General features: G+C 41.9%; 1 protein-coding gene across 7 annotated transcripts in view; it reads left to right on the forward strand.

Moving 5' to 3' along the window:
- EPHA5 (EPH receptor A5) overlaps positions 1-21450 on the forward strand; it is a 192867-nt gene that overhangs the window by 17699 nt on the left and 153718 nt on the right. The gene's annotated exons all lie outside the window — the stretch shown is intronic.

Consider the following 21450-nt stretch of genomic DNA (forward strand, 5'->3'; position numbering starts at 1 on the left):
AAAGGCTCAAGCTGGTAGGTTTTGAAAACAGATTTCCACATGTAAAACAAACAAACAAAATCCCACAAAAAGCCCCTACTGCGACAATTGGGATAAGAGGTCCAGGCAAGCCAAATGAACTTGCTTTTGGCAGATCCTTTGTAGATGTCATAGTCTAAACTTCTATTACAGCTGTGTGCTGTGTTAATTTTTGTATATTGAATGTTTAAAACATTTCATGCTCCAGAAAGGTCCAGTTGCCCTTGTTTAGTCTCTTGTTCACCTTATTTTTTCTGAACACAACGGGAAAATGTGATCTAATGTGGGAAATGAAAGCAGCATTGTATGGGAAGGAGGCTGACTCTCCAGCCTGGGAACAGATCAGGAATAAAAGGTAGGCCTGTTTTGTGCTCTCATCTCAAATGAAGAAGCACTGTAGCAGCTGCAGTCCCCACAAGATCAGACCTTGATGCACTGCTGAGCAGTGTGTGCTGGCTCACCTTGTGAGAAGTGGGTTGTGTGGAAAGGGAGATGAGCACTTCAGCCAAGGCTGTCCTCTGAAGCTCTGTGTCTGACAGGGCACTTACTTGGTACTGGTTTGGGTGGTGGCCATTATCCTTGCATCCTGGTTGGCCTTCATATTCCCCATGCACTTAGAAGGTAAAAAAAATCCCCCTCTTCCTTGGAGTACTGAGGCATGCATGGGAATGAGATGACTGAAATGTGCTATGGCCAAGTTGGGCTTTGAAACAATGCCTTCTGGTGTGAAGAACCAGCTGCTGAGCAGGAGAAAGGGATTCCTTATTTCTGCTGGTTTTCCCCGAAGGATAAATAAATGGCAGTAGTCTGGCTTCCTGGCTGCCCTGTGTGGGTCCAGCAGCTTGCAGCAGTTGTGCAGTCAGCTCTTAAACTTGCATTTTATCTGTTAAAAGCAGGAGCTTTGTGAGGCCCTCATGGCCATGGAGCTCAGAAAAGGGACTCTCTTCCTGACAAAACAGCATGGTCAGCATGGAAAATGCTGTCCTTTTTGTGCTCAGGTTAGGAATTGATCCTCTTATTACATGCCAAAGGGACAATTTTGATTTATTTCTGCAGCTCTTGTAAGTTTGTTTTAACTTGAAGGAGGTTACTCTAATTACCAGAGGCTATATCAGGAAAGTCTGGTCCCTCTTGTGCAGTAGGAAGCCCTCCAAGCACATGAACAAAACCAGTCAGGTTTTCTATTAAAGGCTTGTACAGCAGGTCTGCAAAGTCTTTTCCCTCTGGATTGACTCCTGGGGCAGTGCTTAGGATTGCCCAAAGTGGGCACGTCAGAGGTTTGTGTGTGCATTGCACGTGGCTGTGACACTGGACAGCTCTGGCCTGCAGGAAGGGCCTGTGCTTCTCTGTACTAAGCATACATTTTTATCCTATGCAAACTCACAGTGGTAGGAACAAGAGTAAGTGCTGTGACAGAAGTAGTCAGGTGAGGTCAGGCAGTGTTTGTGGGCTGTATTGCATCCTCTTCCTCCCTTGACTGGGCAGGAGGCTGGGTCGTGCATTTCAGCTTGCTGCAAAGCCATAGCAGGGGCTACAGAGCAAACCCATGCTGTGCAGTTTTACTTGTTCTGGCCAAGTAAAAACAAAGTTGGTGATTAAAATTTTTTTTTACCGGTTTGATTTATTGAGCAATTAGATCTGATTTTTGTTCCAGCAGCCCTTATAGGGCTGATTTACTTGTTTGACCCTCCCTCCTTTCACTGTTACTTTAAAACTTCTTTATTTATAGATTAGAAGTACTCTTTTTCTGTCCAAATCAGAGTGCTGCACACCTGCTTTGCTTTTGCACAAAGGGTTCTCTTCCATCTCCTCCACCTCACATTGATTTCCCTGAACTTCCTGCAGCACAGAACAGGAAAGTCTCTGTGGTCCTTGGGGTATTGCTTCTGTGCTGTGGCTCACTGCACAGCTCCATGTGATGGCTTTTTTTTTTCTTTAGGCTCAAACTGGAAAATAAACATGTACTGAAGAACCTGGTCCTGAGGAGATGTTAATTTTCTGCAATGAATAGAGTTGTGAGGGAGCTAGGTGATTTCTTGCATGTGGACAGCAAGAAGGAAAGCAATTGCCCCTCCTTTGGGGGGTTAGTAAGGCTAAATACTGAAACTTGGGTAAACTGAGCTAGACTGATTCCATAAGTTGTTTCTAATTTATGTAGGATATTGATGGTCTTGATTATTTTTTCTTTGGTTGGTTTGGGTTTTTTTTTTTCTGTTTGGTTTGGATAAGGTTTTTTTTTTCCTCAAGCAGCATTTGTGGCTTATTTTTTTGAGGATAGGTACCCTAGGGTGCCTCTTTAAAGTTAAAAATAACAGCAGTTTTAGATTACTCAGCATGATTTGGGAATAGATTCTGTTGCTCTCTGTCAATCCTAGTTCAGATAGAGATTTAACACAGGAATCCTGGATTGGAGGCAGTGCTTGCCCTCAGGGATAGAAATAAAATAAAGGGGGAGGGATGGGGGTTAGTGAAAGGAGAAGGAGGATTCTTGGCACCATTGAGCTGTGTCATGTAGTTATGATTATAATTGGCATTTTCAGGGCAGCACTTTTGGCAGCCTGTGGTTTTTTTTTCCTGCAAATGCTGCTGCTCGTCTGTGACCAGCGTAGAAGAGGAATTCAGAGGATCAGCTCTGTGGTTTAACCCCTGCCAACAGCTAAGTCCCACACGGCTGCTTGTTCCTGTCCCTCTCCCCAGTGGGATGGGGGAGAAAATCAGAAGGGTAAAAGTGGGAAAACTCATGGGCTGAGATCAAGGCAGTTTAATCAGTAAAGCAAAAGCCATGTGTGCAAGCAAAGCAAAACAAGGAATTCCTTCCCCTCTTCCCAAGGGCCAGCAGGTGTTCAGTCATCTCCAGGAAAGCAGGGCTCCATCACACATAACTGTGACTTGGGAACTCAAATGCCATCACTCTGAATGTCCCTCCCTTCCTTCTTCTCCCCAGCTCTCTATGCTCCATATGGTGTGGGGAATATCCCTGGGGTCAGCTGGGATCAGCTGTCCCAGCCGTGTCCCCTCCTAACTCCTTGTGCACCCTCAGCCTTCCTGCTGTAGGATGGGGTGAGAGCCACAAAAGGCTGTGACTCTGTGTAACCTCCCTGAGGAAAACATCCCTGAATTACCAGCACTCTTTCCAGCACAAATCCAAAACATAGCCCACACCAGTTACCACCAAGAAAATTAACTCTGTCCCAGCCAAAACCAACACATATGCTAACATACAAGAATGCAATTTAAACGTTAGCAGGGAGCATGATGGAAGTAAATAATACTGACCAGCTGAAAAACTGTAAATGGCACCCTAAAAGCCTGCAATTTGGTTGCTTTGTTTATATGTACACATTTTTGTACATGCACACTTTAGTAAGAAACAATACTGCATGTGTAAGGGTTTGAAGTAAACTGTGTAATCCAAGCCCGAGCAGTAGTACCTAATGTTTTCTGTTATATACCAAATAAAGGAAGTTTACACAAACCGTGTGTGGGGTGATGTTGAGCTCAAGATTTGAAACATATGGGGTGTTTTTTCCCCTCTATGATTTATTAAGGTAATATGCAGTATCTATATATATGTGTGTATATATATATAGTTACAGATCTGTCCTCTGTGACTCTCTTTCTGGTACTTCATGTCCATGGTCATTTTTATTCATCCATGATGATGTGTCTTCTTTTGGTTGTGCTGCCTGCTTAGTGTGCCAGAGTCATGCATGCTTTTTTTGTATAGCATAACTCCAACAAAAGAGCTTGAGCTTGGGGTTGGGAAGGAGGTCATTAACCAGAGGTTAATAATGCAACTGTATGAGACCCTTGTGGTATTTAACTAAACTGTGTTTAAAGTAGAACTGGCTTCATGTTTCCAACTCTGAAAGCCCCAGAGGGAGAAAGAAGATGCTGGAGTTCAGTGGGAGTAGGGCACTGCCATGAGAGGTGAATTTGGCCAGCAGACTACTGTCCACATGGGTGGGTTTCCCTGATGAGTTGGTGATGCTCATAGAGCTGCATTTGTTTCACAAAGTTTTATTATACCAATTCAAATCTAAAGAGATCAGCTTTGCAATGGGGAATTGCATCCTGTGGGAGAAGGCTGATGGAGTTGGCTGTAGCACAGATTCTTGGGCTGGCCCACAGCCACCAGAGAGGAAGGGAAAAAGCTTGCATTGAGGGTTGCGATGGGTAGGACAAGAGAAGCAGAATTTGTTTTATCTAGGCTGGTTCAGGTGAGATTTGATGAAATGTAGCTTCTAATGGTTAGTCTGTGGGGCAGGTGTGGGATTTCTGTCACAGGAGGTTTCTGACAGCAGGTTGGACTATCCCTGCTGCTCTGGTCAAGCTGAGTTCATCTCTTCTGAAGGAACAAACCAGGTGGTCTGCTCTGACCTATTGCAACCCTGAGTCTGAAGCCCTTCTGTCTGAAAGCCTGTCCTGACTGTCTAGGGTGAGATCTGTTTTTGTTTCCCTCTGAAATTTGGTGTGCCCTTTTTTTTTTTTTTTTTTTTTTGCGGGGGGGGGGGGGAGGGTATTGGTGGGTATTGAGTGTTTTTTGTTACTATTTGTTTGTCTTTTCTTATTTTTTTAATATTGGCCTGACTAAAATCAGGTTACTGCTACTACTCCATTAACCTGCATTTAAGATCCACTCTTGATACCTGCAACATATGAGCTGCAATATGTATCTGCTTTTAAAGACACTCATGCTAGACAGGAGTTCTCATTGTATAGCCTTACCATTTAATTCATGTCCTTTCTCGTATCTCCTTTTGTATCTGAAGTCTAATCTTTTCACTCCATTTGAGACTGCTCTTGTTGTCCTGTCCTCTCAGCTGGCTGCCCTTTGGTTTGTGTGCTGTTGACATAAATCAACATTTATTTGGGAGCAGCATCTGGCGAGGTGTAGGTCTTATTAAAGGAGATCTAAAATGCCTAGAGTACTCTAAGGTATTGTAAAATAAATTAATACTAGTGAGATTAGGAATAAAGCAAATCTTTATCTTGGCTGGAACTGTATTACTGGAATAATATATTCTACATGGGGAAAAATAAAGGTTGATCCTCCAGTATATCATTTTGTAAATACTGTTGTCAGCATTAGGTTCCTCCATACAGGCTCATTGGGCAAACAATAATCTCCTTTCATGCTAAAATGTCTTATTTTTTCTCTAGTGTCTAGGAATTACATTGGGGGATAAAAGAGCTTTGAAGAGCTTTATCTTCTAAAACCATTGTTTTCTTTGTTGCTTTTGTGCCAATTTCAGAAATACTGGTATCCAACAGTTAGTAACCATACAATTAAAATGTATTAATGCAGTGCATTCATGGAAAATCTGAAACTATACAGAATAAAATATTACCATTACAGAATGCATATGCAACAGCCCAGGGTTTTCAAAACATGCATTAGGATTTTATAGCTTATTTTATGAATTTTTGAAGTATGTTTCTTAATGGTTCATGTGCCAAATATATATATCACTGGGTTACTTATCAATTAATTGCATAATCATTTTATAAGACTTCAAATGCACTGGCCCCATTTGACAGCATATATTTTTCCTCAGGTTAATGGCACTCTTTTTAGGTAACTAAATTCAAGAATGCAGTCCTGTTTGGTTTTTTTTTTTTTTTTTAATGCTACTTATTCAGGAAAGCCAGCCCCAAAAAAAAGACATTAAAAAGAAAGAATGCTAGCTTCAAAAAGGTAAACACCTAGTAGGTGTATTCAGAAGGAGAACATTTGAAATGCAAAATTCCTGAAAATAGTGTTAAGATGGAAGCTGATATTTTGTCTTCATGGCAAGCCACTGCCTTGTGTATACACAGTGAATGAGGACAATAAAAATAGAGAGCTAATTTGAAGACCCTTCACCTAGCTGGAAACCTGGAAGAAGAGCTTTCCAATTGATTGTTGTGTTGCTGCAAAGTCCTGCAATGTGGTTATCCTACTATTAAGAAACAGTTCAGCAGCTGAACATCTGGGATTGTTAGAACAAACTTCCATCCATTTTTCAAGTTATTAATGGAAGTCATTCACTATTTTCTGTTTGCTTGTCCTGATCAGAAAAACAGGGTGTTTTTCAGTTGCTGAAGGCTACATGCACATAGGAAAGTGGAAGGTGGGACTGGGTTCTTGGCTATTGAAAGAAAATGACGGTGTTTTATTTCAAAGCTCTTCTTGTCCCAGTATATTTTGGGTTGATAGTCTTAATTTATCTTCAGGCATCTTCGTTTTGAGGGAAAAGGCATACTGAACTCTAGGATTTAGTGTGTACAAGTAAAACAGTAACCATGAGGTCTGTTGGTTTAATACTGAAAGTACTGTAGCAAAACAGATTGGAGATTAGGTATGAGCAGTACACGTGGATGCAAATCATGCTTTGGAGGCTTTTGTGTTAACTCTGCTCCAAAGAAAAGTGGTAGCTCCTTCTCTCCAGCCTTTAGGCTCTTCAACATGAGTGACGAAGCCCTGTTGAGGAGAGTGTGGGTGACACCTGGCTATCAGTCATCTCTGAGATACCACTGGGATATTGTATGCTGTCAGGCCACTGTGACTGATGGTCTGCACCCCATGGGATGAACAGTGAGTAGAAAACAATTGCAGAACATGGTTTGGCTGCTGCTTCCTCTGCCAGGGCAGAGGATTTTGGGCGGGGGGGGGAGGGAATCTACCGAAATAGTCTAAAAATATAAAGATTGTGCCATCCTGAGGGGAGTTGTGAGTATTTAGGGTACAGAGAAATTATTTCTTCCATGTGTAATGGGGCACCACCGATTCTTAATTCTGTTTCAAGATGATTTAATGAAGACACATCTGTGATGTAGAAGTGATCTATATTTAGGAGTGGTTGACATCTTGCATGTTAGTCTGACCCTCACCTACCCCTGTGTGATCTTAGTGGCCTTAGTAAGGAACAATCCATGGATGAGTTGCCAGTAGGCTGCAGGGAGGAGGCAGCATTGAGCCCTTGGGTTGGTAAGGATGAAAGCTCCCCTGAGAAGAGTGGGGACTGTGGATCAGCATGGTGTGATGGAAGAGGTGTAGAAGAAATTGCCTGCTGAGCTGGGCATGCCTGGGACAGCTCAGAGAAGGCTGATGATGGCAAAGAGTAAAATTGCTGGTGGCTTTCTAAAGCCTGGATCTGTCAGATCAGGCTGAAACCTCCACACAGTCCTTTATTTGCTTCCTTTTGCTGCTTTCCAAGGAAAGTATTATCAGGTACTTGGTTCTTGCCAAAATGCTTTGATAAGCATTTAGCTTAATGTTCTCTTATTTCTTTCTCTTTGTCATCGTTATTCAAGCAAGTGCCAGGCAACTCCTTTGATTATATTTAATTCTTGACTTTACAAAATGAGGATTCAAAAAAAAATCAAGTTCAAAAAACCTTGTCAAAAAAGTAGATGCATTTAAATTTTTAGAGAGGTTCCCCATTACTAAGGCCTGAATCTCATAGTTTTCCATGTATATGAGCTACCTATATATTGAAGCATATACTGTCCTGTAGATCTGTTACTTTTGCTGCACTAAGATAAACTAGAATCATGTAATGATATGTGTTTTCTGTGGATAATTGCTCTCCTTGGGATGCTTTCTTGCAAAGATCAGAACTTCTGGCTCTGAAGTGGCGGGGGAGGACTGAACTTTCATGCTGCAGAATTTTGCATTTGATTTCAGCAAAAATATTTTGGGACAAGTGACCTGATCCTTGCCTTCAGAGATCTTCCTATAACCCCAGTGATTCTTCCCATGATATTGACAGTATTCAGGAGAAGATGGCACTGGGTGTTTCTTGCTGTGATTTGAGGTATCATTAATCCATTTTCAGTTTGGTATCAGTTGTGAGAAGGAGCTACTTGGTGCTCCTCTAGTGCAAGTCAGTGCTTCGCTTAGGCTGTGAGCTAGACCAAGAACAGGTGAGTGAGCGCAGGGTGGGAGAGGAGGTGATGACAGGACTTCTTAAAATATTTATTTATTGAAAGTGCTCTTTAGAATTAATTTTTTGAGGTGTTTGAGTTTTTCTGTGATGCACAGGTACCACTCCTTCTTGGATGATAACCCCAAGACCTAATTGTACTCAGCAGATACCAAGTGTGGGGGTGAAATTGTCTGGTTTTGAAAAAGAGGATTTAAGAATTTTGGGGTTTTTTCCTCCAGCTGTTCAGAAAAACTAGCACTTTCTGTCTGTGTTGGCTGCCGTTTTCATTGGGACCTGATGTTTTAATTTGGGGGGGTGGGGATGGGACAAGGGCAGGGGGTCAGCCTGCAGACTCCAGGTACAGCACTGATGTGATTCTCCTGGTTTCCTCCTGCAGCCTGGACGTCCTCACAGTTTGTCACTTAAAGCTGAGGGTCATCAAAATAACTTGTGCTCTGTATGATGCCTGCTCAGGGTGGCTTGCTCCCAGTTCAGTCAACAGTAAGGGACAGCAAAAATATAACCTTTGGTCTTCTGTTCAGAAGCCTTGGGGGTGTTGAGGTTTGTTTTATTTTTAGCTTTATTTGCTTCAGAAATTGAAAGATACACTTGAGAGCTTTGCCTTGGCCTCAAACCTCCAAACTGGGGGGCTGTTGGGGCTCCTTACAAGACATAATTTTAAGTGGTTAGAACTGTAGGGCATGTGCTGACTTTCTTAGTTGATTGCAGTGCGAATGTAAAGTCAGCCCATAAATTGTAGCCAGTGTTGTGATTACAAATCATTACAATAATGCAAGATTATTCAGTTTGTCAAAAATCCTTCTAGACTACACAATTAAAGTCATAACCACAAATACAATCCTGGAAGATAAAGTTACTTCATTACACAATCTCTGTCTGGTTTACTGTTTGCTTTTTATTTTGATGACAGATTGAGTAACTGAATTTTTCTGTGTAGTTAAATTAAATGGCAACACACATACTTTAAATATGTCTGCCAATTCTGGAGTTAACTTTGCGTTCTTAAATTTATTGATATTGATTAATGCAGTAATTAGCCAAAGCCTTGATTTTCACTCTAGTAATGAGAAAACCAACTTTAAAATGATGAAGTTTTAGAAAAGAATTGCTAGTTATGTCCATCACTAGATCAGTCTTGTCACATGGTCAGGAAATATGTGATTTGTGATCACTGGTACATTGTTGGGTAGGTGACTGGAAGGAGGTTGGTGCTTTCCTGCAAAAGCAATGACTGCTGTCAGTCTGCAGAAATGTAGTGAGGCAGAAGACAGCTGCTGAACAGGAACAAAATTAATAGTTCGCTCAGGAATGGATTTCAGACCAAATCAAAACTATTTGTACAGTTTCAGGTACCCATCTCATTTCCCGTGTGGTACTTGTCTGTTCCTGTTGTTGGATGTCCTGATGCTTCCAGTGCAGAGGAAACTCCAGTGGGCTAAGGAGAGACTTGTGCCTGTCAGCCAGAGCCCAGTGGCTCAGTGTGTCAGAGTAATTCTGATAAATACCCAGACTGAGATAATCAAAACCCATCCAGGGATTTGGTTGTTGTCCTACTTATTAATTTTAATGATAATTGAATATCCATGTCGATTACTCAGGCTGTAAGCTCAGCTTCCCGAGCCCTGTATATTCAATTTCAAAGCACTGCTTCTTCAGAGTCTGGCGTATTTAAGTCAGAGGGGTGGTCTCAGTGTGGACAGGCAGTACAGATAGGCAGGAGTCTGTGTCCTTTGGAGTCTCAGTAAGTCAGTCTGGCAGAGCCTGTTTCTCAGAGCTGCATAAGTGTATTGACCTGGCAAATGTCTTTAGCCCCCAGGGGATTTGGTTATGATGCTGCCTGTGTAATATTTGTAAAAGACTTTTGCTGTGGTGAAGGTGTTGAAGAGAAAGCAGGGAATTTTAAGCAGCCCTTGCTTGGTGTTTGCAAAGCTGTTTTGTTTGATACCAATAGCCCAGGTAAACCTTTTGGACTTCTCTGCTCTCTGCCCCTTTTGAGCAAAGCACTTTGGAGAGTTGATTTTTGCTTGCAGGACTGTCCTGCTCCAGTGCTAACTTGGGGTGTTTCTCAGCACTGCAGTTTGCAGAGGCTGACCTTGCTGAAGCTGGATATGCAGAAGTTCCTGTGCATCTCTCCAGGTGTTGCAGAGGGTCCTTGTCAGAAGCCAGAATCTATGCTGAGCTTTTTTGGTATGTGGGGAGCTTTTCCCAAATGAGTTTCCTGGTGCCTCTGACCCTGCTGGAAGACTCCATAGAGACCCCATTGATCAAGGGTAAAGAAAGCAACTAAATCCAAAATGGGGGCTAATGCTGTAGGTGTCCTGTGTTTTACTGAACTGGGAATGACTTAAGTTAGCCAAGTCTTGATTTAAACTACCTTTAAAAAACAGATTGTCCCCTTTCTTTTTTTCAACCTTTGTTTTGTTTATTTAAAAATAAAGCAGCAAAGAGACAAAATAGAGTGTGAACAATTTTTTTACACACAATGCTGCGACCAAAGAGACTACTTGGCAAATTTCCTTCCTTCTTTGCACTGCAGAGTTTTAAAACTGAGAACTGTTGTTTTTCCTGTATTGCAGTAAATACATAAGGAATCAAAAGGGTATTAAGGAAGAAAGTTGGGCAACACCCTGCTGTTCAAATATGTTGATTGCAAATCATTGACATTCTAGACATGCTATTTCTGTTTGTTAGCGAGTCACAGTTTCAGTGCTGGTGGGGTAAAACAATTGGTTGGGAGAAAGCACAAAGAGAAAAGCACGCTAAGGTGTGGGCTGAAGGTAATGGTGGTGTACTTTCATAGGATTTAAGGCCACAGGCTCTGTTAACATTACATAGTTGAATCTCTTGTGGCACATACGGTGCAGAAACTTGTTCAGCAGTCCTTGGAGCAGGTCTGTAACCTTGATCTGGCCCACAGTGCATCTTCTGGAGAGAGATTTCTTTGAGTGAGTTACTCTCTTGTGATAAGTCCATATCCCTTTGTAGCTTGTACCAACATCCATCTGTCCTTAATGTAAGACAATTAATCTTTCTAGCTGAAATTGGTCAGACTTCAGTTCTCAGTCAATGGGTCTTTCCATGCCTCCTCTTGCTAACTTTACTGGTACATGCTACTCCTCTCTTTCTTCTCCCAACAACCCTTTTCAGGCAAAGAGGCCATAGGCAAGTTAGCTACCTCCCAGCCTTCTCTAATTTTTTAATAGGTTTTTGTGCTGTGAAGTAGGGCTTTGATCTCTTGAGTAGCTGTGGACTCTCTTGTGGGATCTTTGCAATTTATTCTAGCTGAAGTGATGCCATTTGAAAAGAAAATGGCTTTCTGAAAGTGATATTAGTAAATTGTTGCTAAATTAATTCTGAAAGTAAATTAGTATCTTGTTTGCTCTGTGAGGCAATTGGGAAGAAAATCATCCTTGTGATGGAAACCAGGTAAAAGTGAAAAGGAAATCTTAGTGCCTGCTCAGCTGGTTGCTGTGGCAAGTAGAAATTGCAGAACAGTGCAAGATGCTCTATGACATGAAAATGTGGGGTAGAGCTGTGCTGAAGACTGTCATTAGAGAACCTGTGGATGGTTATGTGGTAAGGGGAGTCCCTAGGAGGTGGATGTGATACTAAATGAGTGCACCTACACAGGTTTTGGTTGGAAGACAGGTTCCTGTTACAGTGGAAGATACAACCTTGTAGCCTCTTAAAGCCTTAGGAAAGGTGGGATTCAGTCCTGGCTCAGCACCAGCTGCTGTGCAAGTAAAGCCAAAAACTTTGCAGCATCTCAGGACTGTGCATCCCTGAGCAGAGAAGACAGAACCAAAATCACCTGAGTGCTTGGATGGCCTGTCTGATTGCTTCAGTTGGCACAAATATGAAAATTCCCCTTTTGTGTGTATGAGTGGAAGAGTTTTTTTGGGCCAGGTCCAATGTCACTTGCTCGCAAGGCAAGAGGAAGCTATTGAGAAGCAACAAGAGGTTTTTGTGTCCTTCCCCTAAATGGCTAATCCCTTTACTTGGTCCAAAATTTCTTTCACTGCTTACTGTTTTAAGTTTCTTTGTGCACAATAATTTATGGATGAGAGCAAACATTATTAGAAAGCTTTATGTGTTGTGCACTATGGGGACAACATTTCAGCATCAGAGTACCATTTCCTCAGCAGTCTTCTTTGCAGTGAGTGTGTGGATTGGTAAGAAGAATTATGTCAATTAACCACATAACCTGTAAAAGTGCTGTTTCCTGTGGTAATTAGCTCTTCCTCTGAGAACTGTACTTTCAATTTATTTTTCAAAGTACATTCACTCATCCTTTTTCTTTCAAACTTCAACACTTGGTGAAATATGCATCCAGGTTTGCTGAAAGGCGCTGAAGCTGACGAGACAAAAATTGAAAGGGGGGTGATTCAGTGGTTTAATTGCTAAATAATGATGAAACTGTGGCTGTAATTTCCTGTTAGTGGGAAATGGCCAATCAACCCATTTTGTAGAGTGAGAGCAAGGCCTAGGATAGGGCTGGATAAATACGCATCTGTAGTTTCTGAGTCAAGTGGTGCCTTTCAGGGACTCCTGAAGATTATGTAAAACTTTTTACCAAAAAGTCAGGCTTAAGACAAGAATTATCTTGCCTAGCAATAAAATGCTGTTGCTGCAATTTAACTTGAGTTCTGTCCATAAGCTGGGCAAAATTGAGATGGTTTCACTCAAGGATGAGCCCACTGTGAGAATGTCTCTTTGATAAGCAAGTCCAAAGCCAAGGCCCTTGCCTGTGCCTTTCTGACTGGCCTGCTGGGCTGGCAGGGGAGAAGAAGCGCTGAAAGGAAACACCAAAGCCTGGAGCTGTGCAGGATGGCAGATCAGAACGTTCAAGGTGGCCAAAATCCAGCAGGTCCATTGCCACCAGGTGTTTACAAACTGCAATCTCCCGCCTTAGCCCAAACCTGCTGGAGGAAGGGGTGGTTGGTGGCAATCTGGGTTCTCATAAGGAAATGTAGCCCCTTCCCATGTCCATATTTTTGCTTCCTCTTTCTACTCTGCCTCTCCAACTTCTAACCTGCCATTAATCCCAGTGTACCCTGGATAGAAAATAGCAGTAGTGAGACTCTACTCCCACATGGTACAGGCATGTTGGTGCTAGCTTTAACCCACCGTACTTCTGTGATGAATATATGTGGCTCATTGTGGGGTTGGCTACCTGATCAGATACTTTCTTCTGAAACTTCCTTGGATCCCCCTTATGATGATGAATGATGGTTTGACTCCCGTGGCAAGTTCTCATTGTGGTTGATTATGCCCTGCCCCCCAACAAGATATCTTCCCTTCTCTTCAAAAGCATTCAATTTAAGTTCTGGGAGCTTTTGTTGGTTAAGCAAAAGCAAGCTGGTAACAGAAATTTTTTTCTCTCTGTATGTGTTGCAGTATTTACCATCAAGTTAAGCCATGTTTTACCTCTTGGTTAAGAGCAAATTTTTTCAGTTTCTTCTGAAAACTTCAGCAGCTTTCCTAGACTTTGCATTATCACAGCTGATTGCTGAAACAGCATTTATTTTTGCATTGCAGAGGTCCCAGCTGGGGATTTAGCACATGATTGTATTTGCTTTCCTAGCCATGGCATGCTGATGTTCAAGTGCTTCTTCAGTGGTTGCCAGACACCAGGAGAGTGTGGAGGTTGCATTGTATGTTGTGTTACATGAAACATGTTCTTTGTGAAATGGTTAGGACACAGGACATCTGTCACAAACAATTGAGCACATCTGTGTTTCTTCAATTCCAGATTAAAAGGAACATTGAGGTCTGGGTTGCATCTTTGTCCAGCAGATTTACACCCGTGTAATTCTGGTGCCTTATTTAAATAGTAACATCAACCTGACACAATGGGAATTAAATCCCATAGAATAAAAAGTAACTAAAAGTTTCATTATGTTGTGGAATAAGCATACTAGGCATCCACATGTATAATTTATTACCTATAGTGGGGTAAGTACTTAACAACAGTTATAATAAACCCATTCTGTTCATTCATTTTTAGATCTTAGCATACTGATTCAGACCTTAACTGAAAGTGAATATACAATCAATGTCAAGCTTTTTATGCAGGTTTAATAATGTAGGCCTGCCAAGGTTCTTTAATTAAATAATTATTCATTGTTCAATCAAAATAGATTGTTTCACTATAGGGATTGCAGGCAAGTACATGCAAGATCTACCCTGAACTGATCATGTTTTAGCTGCTTACTGTAATCCTGAGTGATAATCTGTCACCCAATAAAACAGGGAAGAAAGTCGCAGTCAGATATTAAAAATGTAATATCTAATTCTGAGGTGATCAAAGAAAAGCACGCTAAGGTACAGTTTGGTGGTGCTGTGAACAAAGTTAGAGCTGTCTGACAAGTGGGAAAAGTGGGTTTTGTAGATGGTTCAGATTCAAAAGGACTGTCATCGAACTCAAAGTAAGCTAAGGTGCTCAGCATGGGGGGAATCAGGAAATCTGGGTTTGGGCATTTTACTCGTAGCCCCCTGTATTCAGGAGGTGGCAAATGAAGCTGCTAAGGGGAAGTGAAGTAAATTTCGTGTTGTGTGTGTCTGCTGCACATGCCAGTTCCCATAGGAGGGTCTGCACAGGCAGAGCAGCCTCCTCGTTTCTTCTGAGAGTATTGGAAATGCAGGAAATGTGTTTGGCAAGGGGGCTGCTGCTCATAGCATTGCACAGGGCTGGCTTCAGATGGCCCCTGCTGCCACGGCATGTCATTAATGCAGCTCACAGCAGCTGGACTGAGAGGACTTCAGTGTTTATTAGGGGAATATAATCATTTAAGCCTGAATAAGCTTCAAAGCTCTAATGTGGCTGTTTGGCCAACAGAAATGAGATGTAAATTTGTGCTGAATAGCCACTGATTACAGAAAGATGATTAATGTGAGGTTTAAAATTGATTTATGGGTGCAGTTGTCAAGGCCTAAGCCATGAATGTAATATTATCACTCTGAAAAGCTTTGGGTAGATTAGAGACCAGGGAGCAGTGGCAAAATAATGCATTTGCTGGAGGGTCTGATATGGTGTATGGGCCCTCTGTAGTCTGTTCAAATTCATGTACGCCTGAGAGGTTAGGCTTTGCCAGTGCAGCACGTGGATAATTGTATCACTTTCCTGAAATACTAGAAAACCAGGAAGTTTAATCTGTTTTGCTTTCATTAAATGCACTTTTAGATCAAGTATTTTTTCTCTTTTACTGGAAACTCTTAAATGTGTATGCACTTGCAAGGAATTAGAAAAAGCCGATGACCATCATAAAGATTAAGATTTTAGTTTAGTTTTGGCTAAGTTCTGCTGTTCTGTGCGTTAAGAAGAAACCAAATGGTTTGTGTTATTTCAGTTGCAGTAAACAGAGTCACCACATAGATTTTAATTTATTTAAATACTAGGTCAACATTAAAGTAATAAGGAAAACTTCCTTTCTTCCTGCTTTTCGAAGTTGTTCTGTAAACCTCTTGGTATCATCAGATGATGAGTAATGTGAATAATATCCCAAAAGCTTTGAAAATCCAAGCATTTGGTCATAAACCTAAAATTTATGTCCTGCTCTGAATCCTTCTGAAAATCTGGCTCTGTCAGCCTCCCAGTGTTAAACCATGTGGTGTCAATACTGTTTGTTCTGGCCTTTGTTAAATTGCTCTGCAATGAGTGTAACATTAGGCAGTGAAAAATGATTTAATGGTATTGTGTTTCTTCATTGCTTCTTTCACGCTCGTCTCCATTGTCTTCCCCTCAATTGCCGGTCTGTGATGTGAAATGGATGTTTTAATTCAGATGTACAGAGGATTTCAAACCTTTAAAAAAATAAACCTGTGTGAGGGGAGGGGGGTTTCCAGCCAGCACACTGCTTTGTTCTGGGAAGGGGGTCGGCGCAGTGCCTGATTAGGCATGCTGAGGAGGGGCTGGTGCTCCTTTTCATTCCAGTTCCGCTAGCCTCCAGCTGGGTTCTCATTCCATTTGGATTCTGGTGCTGACATCTTTCATTGATCATGCAAATTGTCAAAGTCTGAGCTAAACTTCAGTCCCATTTTCTTTTTTTTCCCCCCAAGTATCTTGGCGTGCAGACTGAAAAGTCTAGGTGACTTTGTCCTGATGTTTCTCTATTTTTCAACAGCTTGAATTGTGCAGGTTTCTGAACAGAAAACATGTTTCATAAGCATGTACTGAAAGTAATTTTTTAAGGTTTTAATTGTTCTTTCTTATCCATATTCTTGGGTGGTACTTTGTGTAGCAAATTGCTGTTTGTGTTTTGAGATGCTATCACAGCTTTCCAGAAATCTCCATTGTTTCTCAGCTAGTTAGTGGTGCAGAGCAATCCAGGAATTGTCAACACTTTTGCCTTATAGGGAGTTTCACTGAGAAGTCTCCTGCACAGACTGCTGCAGAAATGGAAGGTGTAGCAGCAAACCTTACATGCATACTGCAAATAAAAAATAACGTTGAAATATTTGTTCAAGCAGTAAACTCAAATGTTTACACAACAGGAGTTGATGATTATGGAGTTCTCCATGTAAACTTAGGTGACTGATAATGTCTTCACATGTAGCTCTTCTTGGGAGGAGCAGTCATGCTTTGCTTTGTGGTTTCAGTGTGGGGCTCTCCTGTTTGGTGTTTTCCCTCAGCTCTGAGCAGTGTGATGGTGTGAGAACCTTTCTTGGCATTACTCAATGCAGGAGGAGGATTTCTAGCAGTCCTGATTGCACACAGGATGATGAAAGGTTGACCTGGATTGAATTAAAAATATCCAAAACACTATAAGATACCGAAGTATCCACCCAGATGCTTAAGCTCTCAGTTCTAAAAATTGCATTTTTTGAAAACTGATGTCTGCTGATGAGCTGTTCTGAGTATTGGAATGTGCAGTTGGCAGCAGTGGAGTTAGGATGGAGCGTGGTGGTGCTGTGAACATTCACCCAGCTCATTTTCAGTGTAGTTTTTTTTTTTACAGTGGAGATGAAACATCAATTATCTCCCCATCTTCGCTATTCACTCCCCTGCCCTTTGTCAGAGTGCAAAGCCAAATGTGAAACCTTGGCACCAAGTGAAATTGAGTCTTGTTAACTCTTGATGCAGTGGGGGGTAGCCTTTAACATGAAGCAAGGCCCTTTTTCTCCTCTTGGCATTTTTGCTGCCCACACATGGCAAGGGGTCATCCAGAAGCACATCTGGCAGTTCCTGTGACTCTGCTGAGGTGAGGATTTGCCCTTTCAGTGGGAGGTGGTTGGAGGGGGTGGTAATGGAAGTGACTTTCTAAGTTTGCTTTCTGCTAGGTAACTATCACACGTGGGCTAGGGAATATGTGTTTGGCTAATATAGAAATGGAAAAAGAAAATTCACTAGTCTGATGTGGCACATCTCAAAATCATGCTTTAAATTTCCAGTTCATACCTCTTTGCTATTTGCTTCCTCCACTTATGTTTAAGTGTATGAAAAATGATCCTTAGCTTCTTGCTGGGAAATCTCCAGTAATGAGTGAGGAAACTCATATTTACTTCAGCTAATTAACCTCAGGATATTCTGAAGCTGTGTGTTAACCGGACTATGCAGCTTAGTGACCAGAGTGGCATTGTAAGAAACAGCAGGAAACTGCAATCCAGTAGTAAAATAAGAAGAGTAGCCCAAAAGTAGCCCATATCATTCTTATTTTTTGTTTTATTTTCCTGGTTGGAGAAATTGGGAATGTGCCAAGCCACCAGCAAACGTTAAGATCCTTCTTCAGAGACTCAGCTTTCATTAGGCCAGATTTCCGCCTGAGTAGGGAGATTAATCAGATGCTTTCTGTCCTCTGTTATCCATTACGCTTTTTGCTTGACTGGTAACTGCTGTCAGTAGGAATATATATCTGTATGTATAAATGTCTCAGTTGTAAAATTGCCATCCAAATGAGGCTTGAGCCTCGGGTGGGGGCACTGTCAGATGTATGGAAATAGCAAGATCCCAGACAGTTGCAACTGCTTCTGGTATTTAAAGGTTTTAGTAAACTCTTGCCAAATGTTGTTTGCATTGAACTCAATGCAGTTTCTTTTTGACATGGACTCCTGCCTGAAAATGAGCTCCAAAGCCCCTAAAACCAGGCTGAGGAAGTGTAAAAAAAACTTTACCTTTTGCATTATAAAAGTGGATTTTGGTATTGGAAAAGTTTGCACAAGTAATAATTTTTTTGTGGTTTGGTAGCCGAAATTTAAAATTGTGTTTGAGGCTGAAAGAAGTACTTTGTATTACTCCAGAACAGTTTTTTCATAAATTTTTTATCTGGCCTCTATTTTGTTTAAATTCAAGACGAGAAGATGGTAAAGACATGGTTTGTGAGGCTCTCAAAATAACTGGTTTCTCTTTTACTAAATTTTTTTTTGCTCCCTCCCCTTCTTTCCTGACTTGATTCAAGTACATGAATTGCTCTGGTTTCCTGATTATTTGTATTTCAAGTTTGTGATTTACTGGAAAAAGTGATGTGGCTCTAGTTGGTGTCCTTCCACCATTTGGTGCAGGGCAGCAGAGGAGAAGCTGCTGAGCTGTCCCAGTGAGCAGGCACCCTGCCCCAAGGCAGAATTTGGGTTTTAAACCTGTGTGGTTACCCTGGCAGAAAGGCTTAAAAGCTGTTGCCCAAGAGTGCTGTTTTAAGCACTGGTACTGGTGGAAAAAGCTGGGCAATGTTATTTTGATGTCTCTGCGCTGCTCACCCATTGCAAAGAGCAGGGTTGCAAACAGACATGCAGCATTGTTCCAGGTTACTGCATTTTTCTGCTGCTTGAGAGTGGTTTGGATCACTGTGCCTTGCTGTGAGGGGTACCACCAGGCTTCTCAAGCTCCTCATCCAGGTGCTGGTGGATTCTGCCATGATCAGTAGGTCACAGAGGTTATGCATGCACCTCTTGCCAATGCCAGTGTTCAAGACTGAACTCTTGCTCCTGCCAGTCACTGTTGTAGAGGGAGCTACAAGTAACGTGACTTTTTGGGTGCTGTGTCTTTTGTGTTCTTGTTCTTTGAGCAAGCAAAACCCATTTAATGAAGACTGAAACACTTCCAGCAAAATCAGGCTCTTGCTTAATCCTACACCTCCTGAGCTGAAAATCTGGGCAATGCCACATATCAGCTTCTGTTGATAACACTGTCAATATTTGGTGGCAGGATTTGAAGTCCCTGAAACAGGGACTGGCCTGTTTGTAAGTGCTGTTTTGCGATAGGCAAGATAGTGACAAAGTCAGCCCTATTTTACAACTAGCACAGCCCTGCAAAACCTTCTGCAGTGCAGAAGAAAAGATGTGTAGTGCTCTGCCTGGCTTTCACTAGAGATTTAGCCTTATGTGACCTCACTGAAGTCACTGAAACTGCGCAGAGGAAAGCCTGCTGCTTGTTTGCTTTAGCTGTGTAATACGATAGCAAGTGGAAACCAGCAGGTAGCTAAAAAAAAATAACAAACCCACAAGTTTTTGGGTTTTGTGATGGGAGGGAAGAAGCAGGTTGCAAGATAAAGTTGAGTAGCAGGAGGGAACATTTGTGAGGGAGCTAAGCTGGAGGCTATTGATTGGCAGCCAGGTCTTAACATCAGCTGCATAAAAGGAAATCGAAGAGTCTGCCCAAATGTTACCAGGATGAAAGGCAGGATAAATGGTGCTGAGCTGAACACCAGGCTGGTTTGCCCTTCTGAAAGGGCGTCAGGTGTCCCCTTTTCACTTGGCATAGGGATTGCAGAGCACCACACCACACTGTCCTCTGCACCAGTATGTGCTCAGGGTAGCCTTGACAGCAGCATTTTGAGGTGAAACTGCCCTTCTGTGGGCAAAGCACATAGAGTATGTCTGATGCTTTCACACATTCAAAGCCTGAGATCAGAGATCTGTGCCAGGCTTGCTTTTTTCCAAAAGGAAAAAGATAAAATACATAAATCCTTTTCTAGTTTTACATCTTTGTGCCAGCAGATACCTGAGTTAACATGCATATGTTGCAGAGTTCTGTGTGGCAGGGTGGAAAAATTAAATAGGAGAGGATGAGGTTTCTTGTAGCATGGAGCCTGTGAAATATGTAGTGTGAAGAGAGGCAGATTCACCACCCTTGGAGTGAGGGAGTCCTGATGGGAATGTTTCAGGTAAGTCTTAGGAACACCTTTGTTTAATGATCTTAAGCTTCCTTTCCCTCTTAAGTTAGCTAGGATTTTGCTAAATGCCTAATTTCTTTTTCAGCAGTGCAAGGATGTGTGGAACTAGGAACAAGGCTTGAAATGTCTGTACTGCCTTTAGTGGATGCTAAAGAAAGTGAATGAGTCAGTGAAGACCAGTAACAAAAATTAGTACTGCAACCCTCCCTCCCCCCAAAACCAAATAAACAAAAGCTCTGAAATGTTCATCCCTGCTGTCAGTATTTGGTTTTGGGGCAGCAGCCTTTCGCTGTGCTGTGGTAGCAAATTGCACTCCTGGAATCTCCGAGATTAGAAACAAGCCTGAGTAGCAGACAGCTGGTGAATGTGTTTTAAAATTGTCCATTTAACCCAAGGCTGCTCCACTGAATGCTTTTTTAACTCTTATATCTTTAGTTAGATGTGTGATATCTTTGGCCTTTCCCTAGACAGGCAGCCTGTATGAACTGTGTGTTTCCTATTGATGGAGCTGCATTTTCACTTGCCAGCAGTAGCGTGCTGGAAATTTCTGATTCAGAAATAGGTCTTCTATAAATGATTTAACATCAGGCCGTTGAAATGCATTTGTGTTTTCCTTCTTAGGGCCATTAAAGATGTAGAGAAAACATTTACCACCAAATTAATGGTTGCACTTTTGTTTTAATCCTGCAGATGGGGTTGATTTATATATCAAAAAATATGTGCTGCAGAGAGGAATTATAACATTACACAATTTTTCAGTTGTACTTAATTTTTTTTCATGCCAATAATTTTCATCTAGATGCTGTCTCTTTAATGTGGTGGGATTTTTTTCTCATTAACTGTAAGGCACTGCATGTCATCCTGTGGTTTGTATTTCTTCGTTGGCTGAAATATTTTTCTGAGGTCTGTAGTGACTAGGAGGCTGGGACCAGGCAGAAGGTGCAGGGGCTCTTACTGGCATCTCCATCTTGTGGAGGGATGTAAAAACAGAAGGGTGGCAGCTTGCCTGCAGTCTCTGGGGGCAGGCAGATCCAGCTGAAGAGAAAGAAAGGGTGTAGTCCTACATGCAGATAGGGGAGAAGAAGATTAAATGATAGAGCAGAGATTTTGCACAATACTGGCTGCTCTGATAAAATCTAGTTGACTTTCCCTTGAGGATTATACCGAGATAAGCAGCCTTAGCTCATTAGCACCTCCCCTTTCTCATGCTCTGATGATTGCTTTAGGTTTGATGGCAGGTGGTGATGGCAGGATTTGCTCTGATCTGGGGAGCAGTACTGGGAGTGTAGCAAATCTTGAAGCCTGAGATGTTAGGCCGTGTGCCATTTCTTGCAGCTGAGATAAGACTCTAGCACAGTTCATTGATGTATTTATGCTTGGACCTTTATCCACATCGT

Source organism: Melozone crissalis, unplaced genomic scaffold (genome assembly GCF_028551555.1).
Source record: "Melozone crissalis strain CALT ecotype California unplaced genomic scaffold, PUWL_Pcris_2 ptg000006l_1, whole genome shotgun sequence".
NCBI lineage: Eukaryota > Metazoa > Chordata > Aves > Passeriformes > Passerellidae > Melozone > Melozone crissalis.